Source organism: Gambusia affinis, linkage group LG04, assembly GCF_019740435.1.
Source record: "Gambusia affinis linkage group LG04, SWU_Gaff_1.0, whole genome shotgun sequence".
In the NCBI taxonomy this organism is placed as follows: Eukaryota; Metazoa; Chordata; class Actinopteri; order Cyprinodontiformes; family Poeciliidae; genus Gambusia; species Gambusia affinis.
The window spans coordinates 28,548,631-28,557,668 of NC_057871.1; the positions used below are offsets into that span (position 1 = coordinate 28,548,631).

The 9,038-nt window shown below is 39.9% G+C and overlaps 1 protein-coding gene across 1 annotated transcript in view; it reads right to left on the reverse strand.

Annotated features, from left to right (window-relative positions):
- The window catches only part of lrba (LPS responsive beige-like anchor protein), a 218,394-nt gene that overhangs the window by 67,597 nt on the left and 141,759 nt on the right, over positions 1-9,038 (reverse strand). The window lies entirely within an intron of this gene.

Sequence of the window (9,038 nt, forward strand, 5' to 3'; positions counted from 1 at the left end):
ATAGCACAGTTAAGTAACTTTTAACTTTAGTTATTAAAATGCTGTATATATCAAAAGAATTTAACACCTTGAAATTGGGCCTCTGTCTCTTTAAACTCCTTCTTCTGAAACTCCGCCTTCAGGAAGTCATTACGACATTGGTTCTCTGTTAAACCTTTAACAACGTTTTTACCAGTGTTTCAGAGAGAAGTAGCTCCTTAATGAGCTCAGCAGATTCCACCAGGTGTTTGCTAATTGGTGCTGGCTAGTCTGAAGGAGCTGAGTGGAGATGGTTTTGCACATCTGAATGGTTGCCACGGGAGATTAAAGGATTTCTCAAACATGTATGAAAGAATCAAGGCAACACTCCAGGTCTGTTTTTGATGCGGGAATAACTTTATAACTAACTGTAAAACTGAACATTTTACATAACACTGGCCCTTTAAGATCCAAAGACTGCATGCATGATTCTAGAGGAACTCATCTCAGTAAAACCTCAGAGAATTAGCAGCGTGTTGCAAAGAGGAAAATGGGAGAAGAGGCCAACCTCAGCAATGCAGACGAGCTAGAGGCTTCCATGAAAGCAACCCAGTTTTCAGATATTTAAATGTACTTTGAGGCACCGGTACATACAATAAAATACAATACATTTAGAGGGGAGATTCAAATCAAATATGCATAAACTAATGCAGGCGGTAGTATACACCTGGTATGGATTGCCATACTCGTGTCGTTTCTCGCTAGACTGATCACAGAGTAATGGATCCGCAACAATAACACTTTACAAGCACATGAGGGAGAAGGCTCAGATTTAACGGTGCTAAACTGTGACTCTCGTCTCTTCTGTGCTCATCTTCCTCTCCTCATCATGTCCCCCAACTTCCTCTGTTCTACACTGGCAAACAGGCCCTGTCACCCCCCATCAGTAAACGAGTTCATCGGACTAATGAGCAGGCAAAAGGACACCGCACACTAACAAGGATCTGCTGGGCGCCTGGGCCTCTGGACCAATCAGGACTCTCATCACCACTGACATAAAGTCTCCTCAAGCCCTCTGGAGCCAATTAAGACGGATTTTGCTTTTGAGATTGAGCGATAGTTAGAAAAGAAAAAAAAAACAGGGAGAGGAAAGATGAACAAAGAGGTAGAGAGGTTCAGTGACACATTTTGATTTTAAAGACTTGGGAAAATTGGCGGCACATGTTTTAGTCAAAGCTCGTTACAGATACAAAGAGGAAGGCCGTTTGAGGCGTGAATTAGACAAATGGAAAAACAATACTAAAGAGCACAAAGTGTATCACTGGGAAAGGAAAGCACATGACTTTGTCTCTCTGCTTCCAGAGTCATTGTCAGGCTTTGCTGTCTGAGCTGTCGAGGTCTATTGAAAAAAACTAAAACTAAAACATAAATACATGATGTGTTTGGTCATCTTCTCCATGAAAATGAGAAAAACCTATTCTAGAGCTGGCTAGCAAAGTTAGACATACAAAAAGTATAAACATACATACAAACATGTGCATTTGAAACTTTATATTTAGTTACATTAGACAAAGCTTTTCTTGCCTTAGTTTAGCTAGAATTAGCTAAATTATCTCTATTCACTAAATGCCAGAGAACCAAGAACAAAAACATTTTTTTGGAATTTTTCCTCGAATTCAGACGTTTGCATACATTTGCTCAGTAAAAGGCATATCTGTCTTTCAATCTGTATGATTTGCGTCAAACCTTTTGGGTTTCCCTCCTCAAGCTTCTCCCAATAGTTTGTTGGAGTTCTGGTCTGTTCCTCCTGACAGAACTAGTAGAACCGAGTCCATTTCGTCGGCCGCCTCACTCACTCACACCTTTTCAGATCTTCTTACAACTTCTCCATAAGACTGATATCAGGGTTTGTGATGGACACTGTTAAACATCAGCTTCATAATCCTGAAGCCACTTTGTAACCCCAATGCAGTAATCATTAGCTCTTTGTCCATTTGGAAGACCAATCAGCCCAAGATTTTACTTCCTTGCTGATGTCTTTAGATGTTGCTTCAATATTTCTACATAATGTTCTTTGATGCCATCTGTTTTGTGAAGAGCACCAGTTCCTCCTGCAGCAAAACAGCCCCACAACATGATGCTGCCACTCCCATGGTACCATGTTCTTCCTTCAGATGTAAAAATGGTTATAACATCCAAACAGTTCCACTGTAGTTTCATTGGACCAGAGAACATCTCTACAAAAATTAAGATCTTTGTTCCTGTGTGTATCTGAAAACTGCCTTTTTATGTTACTTTTGAAGTACAGCTTGTGTTCAATCTAAGAGTCTCAGTCAATATGCTAGGAGTGGTGACTGGTGGTCCCAGTCAAGATGTTGGGTGGGTTGGGGGTTTATCCCTGCCTTGGGTTCTGGGACAGATGTGTAGCTTCTCACACCCACTACTGCGCATTCTTGTGGAGAAGTGTTTTAAACACAAGTGTGTTCACACAGTGTGTGGATTCAGGTGTTTACAGATGCACACTTTATTGCGTACTTTATTAATTAGTGCAGTGTAACTTTCAGTGATTGTTATATTCACATATTACCACCTTCCTAAAATAAGAATAGACCATTATTTTAGGAAGTTGAGCATATATTTTTTGCTGTGGTTTTTCTTTCTCCCTTTCTGCAGGTGTAGAAGCAGATGAGGTGTTGCCTTGTATTCTGATCCTTCTTCCTCTCCTCTATTCTTATCTCCTTTCCTGTCACTCTCTTTCCCCCTCTTCATCTTATATATAAGTTTAGACTGTAATGCTCCACTTCTGAAGGCAAATATGTCGGGCTTCTCCTGTAACTCGGATAACAATCGGGAGTGTCGCGCTGCCTGACAGGACGCGGTAGAAAAAGTGGACAAATAAATCACTGCACGCGTCAAGCAACGACGCCTTGAGAGAAGTAAAACAAACTACAAGGTCAAACTACAAAGAAATAAATAAACCTGACCAAGTAGCTGCGCTCAAGTGTGAGTGAAGTAAAGTAAAATAAACAACCGCAGCTTGCAACAAGTGCAGGCTTCTAGTACTAAGCCTGAAACGTCACCCAGCAAGAGTTTACGCTCCCTGAAAGAAAGTCGCCTTTCAAAGGACTTTTTTTTTTTCTTTTTTTTTTTTTTTAGGCCAGTTAGTCTGAATTTAGCCTAATAAGGATTAAAACCTTTTTCTGACTCTTTTCACTGTTTGCTAACAGGTTAGCCTTTTACCCCCCTTTCCCATTTGTGGCAGCTTATCCCTTTTTGATGTGAGGACAAAAAAAAAAAAAAAAAAAAAAAAAAAAGGTCTTGTGTGGATTTAGGGAAACGCTGCAGTGATTCTGGGGTTAATTGGCAGAAAAGTAGAGTTCAGTGCACTGATTTATTAAACATTCAATTGTAGGATTAAAACCCTGAAATATTACAAACGAAAGTGGCAAGAGAGCAAAAAAAAAAAAAAACCCACATGAATTTTAAGTCTGTGACCAAAATGTAATTTTCATCAATAATCAGTGAGGAAGATGAAAGAAGAGGAGCCCAATTTTGTTTCCTTCTAATGTTTAAATACATTTTTTTCAACAGTTTTGTGTCTTAGAATTGGGTCAGAAAGCAGTGAAGATGCACAACTCTATATTTTATTGGTATGAAGCTGATAACATCTTCTATAAAGTGTAGAGAACTTATAATTTTGGTAGAAAAGCAACTGTTAGAAGGGTTTTTATTTGTATTTACAATACAAGAAAAATATCTACACCACTTATCTCTATGGTTTTCATGACATAATTGGGCATATAAGAATCTGGAATGCAAAAAAATAAAAAATAAAATAAATCAGCCCATGACAGAAAGGGGGAAGTCGTGTACGTGCTTTTCACTCGTATTCAGACAATCAAAGAGACATCCAAGAGTTTCCACTGTGGCACTGACGCAGTCCAAGACTCACCGCCATTGGTCCTCTTCAGTCTTATAAGCTACCATAGCAAACACCCAACAGGTTAAGATTGCTGGCCGGTTCCTATCACATTCTCCCCGCTTTCCCTCACTCTTGCATTTCACCATTTAGTGATGGATAGGCTTTTTAGGGTTGGTGTGGGGCTTTGGTGAAGTAAATTCTTCTTTAATCCCCCTATTGTCACCAGCTTAAGTGGGTGTGGGGTGAAGAGTACAGCCATCTTGAGGAACTCCGGGCCGGGTGTCCAAAGCAACAGAGTAAGAAGAAGAAAGAAATTGGGTGAGGGAGATGATAGAGAAACCTCAAAAATGGAAAGGAACTCAATATATTATAGTCAAAGGTGATCTGGTTGAATCCAGAAGTTTATGAACATCAAATAAAAAGACATCCACTGTTTTTCTCACTGTCTGAAGTTGAATCAGACCATACTTCTCTTGGTTAGGTCTGTTAGAACCAGAAAAAAATATTCCTATTTGCCAAAAGCAGCGATACTGAGAAAGATAAGACAGAGTATTTGGGAAACACTGAGAAAGTAAGAATAATAAATAAGAAAGTAAAGAATAAAGTCACAATGTCATGAGAATAGAGTTGAAATAACAAGAGAATAAAGTTGGTATGAGAATTGAAAAAATGAAATAGATGACTGGATTATCGTAGAAGATGGATTTATTTAATCAAGTGATCAAGATGCAGCTGAAATTTTAACCCCTGATGACACTTCTGTAATACAACCATTGATCAATTTTATGCAGAATGTTGAATTATCAGAGTTATCTGACATTGTTCCAAAATCCACATAGACTGGTTCCTTCAGCTTTAAATTAACATTGGAAAATAACTGATATTTAAAAAACAGCAACCAGTGGCTTATCTATAGCTCCTGGTTGGCCCTTTAGGAGTAGTGAGAAAGTGAAAAGTCAAAAAAGGTCAAGCTAACCAAAACTTGTGAACCGATCCAGACCGGCATCCATACATTTGCTTTACTAGATAGAGGGAAGAAACTTATTACCGCTCTTGTGGAACAAATTTCAAACGAGCCATTAAACAAATTCAAGAGATAAAATCCGCAGAGCGAATGAAAGTTATGCTCTATGTTTTATTTATAGAGCTGTTAGGTTAGCAGCCTAGATGGCCTCTTTAAAGAGCAATTTATCATAGAAAGATTGTGTTTGTGTGAGAATTGCAGAACATTTACATGGCTTTCAGAAGCGGAGAAAAAAAAATCCGTGTTATGCTGTTGGAGAAATAAGTCGTGGATGAGCAATCTGCAGCGTTTCCCTGTGGCTGTGGCACTTAAACCAGACTGAACGGCCCATTAACCTTAATGGCAGTGCAGGCGCAAGAATTCACCGCAGTATCTGTTCTGTTCTCTAGCACAGACAATACATGTAGCCAGTGCACATCTTTACTCAGGGAAAACCAGCGGTTTGTTAAAATCGCTCAAAGACTCATAATTAACCAGAGTATCCTCATTGTTCTCCTCGTGTTCACGAGAGGACGTTCAACACCGCGGATACTCGCCGCCTCATCTAAAATGCACCGGCAAAAACAACGGCCCATTTACAATTCCAATGTTGGACGAGCGGCGCCCGGACATCGATCTTTCAATCGTCTGCTGACCTCGGCTGAATAACGAAGGCTGCCAGAACAGCAGGTACACAGGTGCTGATTGTAATATCAGTGGCCTACCAGGCCAGACTGGCATCTATAAACAGGCTTATCCATCAGGCTGGTGTGTTGCCTTTGACACGCGTGTCGGGGGCAGACGAAGGGGATAAATGATGGAGAGGGGAGGGATCAATCAAAGGAAAGGGGAGGGGAGGCTGGTCCAGTCAACCCCAGAGACAGAACATGATGGAGGGGTAAGGCTCAGGTGCAGGGTGGTGGGAGTGCGGGGGGGCTCTTTGTCCTGATATGCTTGGTTAAGTGAGAGGCAGGTACTGGTGGTGGCTTTGGAGGTCCAAAGTCGGGTCAAAAACAGGCAGCAAGGGAGAGGCTGGAGTTTGTTGTGGAAAAGACGAGAAGAGAGACATTAGTCATCATTAGACGGTGAGACGAGTGAGTCCAGTGGTTTCCTGTGATTACCAGCGGGGTAAATCCTCTCTCTGTGACCTCTGACCTCACACTGGTTACCACCAAGGTTATCGTAGTTAGTTTAAATGAACGGAAAGTGAAACTGAGAAAACATTTCCGTTAACTGAAATAAAAATGAAAACGGTACTGGAACCATACTGTGCTTTTCTAAAACTAACAAACATACTGAAATTTATTTACTAGTGTTTCAAACTGATGTGAAATTTGTATTTTTCCCCACGAACAAGCTGTTTATGTCAGCTGTCAGCAAATTACGTCGCTCCATACTCCTTACGGCGAACGCAAAAAAGGAGAATGTGCAAATCTTCATTTTGGCTGGAGTTTTTAGTCAGTCATTTTTAGTTGATATTAAACAGAGTTTACATGTGGACGAAATGCCAAATCACATTATCCATTTGGTTTCCCAGATATCCGGCTATGTGTGGACCAAGCCTAAGACTGCTACTTCAACACAGAATGTTCTTCAGTAGAGAACAGGAAGGATTGATGTGATGCTGTAAAGTCACACAGTTTTATCCTCTCCATTCTTTGTCTGTAATGGGACAATCTGGACCTGGAAACGGTGATGGTCTTTTGGAAATCTCAGATGTACGATGAGTCTACATCCTCAAGGGGATACACACACACACACACACACACAGATGTCTGTTTTAGTAAGTGTGTAGTCCAACTTTTCCTTTCCTTTGAACTGGATATAAATCTGGAACTGGTGGATCTCTATGTCGAACCCAAGTAGGCAACCGTTTTCTGAGACTCATCATCCAACTTCACTGACGTGAAACATCCAAAAAACCGACTTCCTTTAAATCACGACTTAAGAACCCACATGGTAAGAGTTATGGCTTTAGAACCATAATAATAATTGGTTTTCACAACTGCTGACTGTATGATGTGTTGATGTTTGTGCTTTCCGGATGTGAAGAACTTTGCCATGTTGCTGAAATCGAGCAAATAAACTTGATTGATTGATGTTACATTAGCTAACTTCAATCGTCAGTGAAAGTGAAGTGCCTCCATTTTGAACAAGCAACATAAATCAGATGATGAGGGACTTTAGAAACTGTGCATAAAGCTGAAATGTTCTACTTCGGGAGAAAAAAATACTACTTTGAGAATCTTCAAAGCTGAATATGTTCTCATCTTGCAACATAACAGGAGAAGAAGAAAATCCAAGACACTCACCATCTAAAGAAACATTTCATGTCTACCAGGTGCTGTAATTACTGCAACTGGACATCAGAGGGAGGAAAACGAGGGCAGCGGAAACAGAAAGGAAGGTCATCCCAAACCATCACTCAACTAGTTGGAGCTGTACTCTGGCTGAGCGATTTATTGACCATCTTGGGAAGAGCTCCATCAGCGTTGACCAATAGTCTAAGAATGGGATGGAGGAGAGTCGGACGGGGGTTGGCAGGGAACGTAAAGAGACCGATATGGATGAGCGAGAGTCAGGGAATCCGTTTCCCTGGGCTCATTGATAATGACATACCTGCTCAGGCCGTCCGTTAGTCCTACAGCACACACTACTTATGCTCTAACTGGAAAATCAATAGGCTCCCTCTTCTCTGAGACCTCTGGCTGCCATGGCTCTTTGTGATTGGCAGGTCCAGCCGAAGGTCGTCCCCGGTGACCAGGACAGCTTGGTGACGCCAGCGGAGGGGTGAGGGACGGGAGTCCCCCAGCAGACTGACACTTGTTTCCCAAACTGAACCACATGGGCGTAGCGGCTGGAAAACTTTAAGGAACGGAGATCAAATTCATTCAGAAAATCCCTGGAACCTGAGGAAGGCGTAAACGGTCCAGTCTGAATACCGACGTTTCAAATGAAATGAATTCAAATGATTACTCTTCTCTCATGGATCCAAGCAATGGTGGCCAAGTTTAATATGCATCTTAATAGTTATTTTTATTTAAATTAACTAGAAAACAAGTCTGATATAGAAACTTCTTATGCCAAATTTATGGAATAAAAATTTTTTTTTTTTACTAAACTTTTTACCAAAAGAAGAAACTGACCAGATATGAAGCAAATAACATTTAAAAGCATGAATATATCTTTTAAAAGTATAAGTTACATATGCAATGAACCCAAGTACATAAATAGGAAGAGGAGGTCTTCCAAAGTCATATCTTTCATGTTCTTGAGCTTATTCACTGGTTTTTGTTTCCGGGCTTCATGACGCATTCAGGATTCGTATTTAATAAGAATTCATCTACATTCTTCCATTATTAGATTTAGAATAAAACGCTACACTCCTCCTCTTAAGGTGCTCAAGTCTTTTCTCGTCCATTTCTGTTTGTACAGAATCCTGAACGTTTCACCACCTTGGTGGTGCAAACCGTGATGTCCTGCATTAACAGCAACGGCTGCAAGTTGTTCAAGTTATTCCATCTTGTTCTTTAATGCAAGTTTCTAAATAAAGGATTATTTTTCTTCCAAATAGTCATTTTCAATCAAAACTTTTGCTTGTCAAAATATGACATTCATTTTAAAGTGTAAATGAGTGAGATAAGTATATATATGCATATGACTACTCTCAAGATGCTAAATAAAACTATTTGAATATTTGAAAGCATCATCTTTGCTTATAGAAAGACGTTCATCCTCTTATTGTTCAGGGGAAAGATTGCCAAACAAGACATCTTATTGCTGCTCTGTAGACATCTGAAATAACACAATATTAACTTTTATTTATTAAAAAAAGTTAAGTTTCTAAAAAGTAAAGGTTTTGTAAATACAGAACTATAATGAAAGCGTTCGATAAATCATGTATTAAAGGCATAACTCATAGCTTTTCTTCGGAGCTGCAGCCTTCAGAAAAACTGTTCAATACGTTTTGTGCTCTCTTAAATTTCCCCAGTTGCAGTAAGAATTTAGATTCCTGCTGATCAGATAGTTAAACTCAAACGAAAGCACTTTCAAAGAATTCATTCTTCACTCTGATGAGATTGTGTAATGCGGTTAAAACTGACTAAAGCTAAGGGAGCGTTTTAAATATCCTGCATGTATTTCTTTGGCCCAATA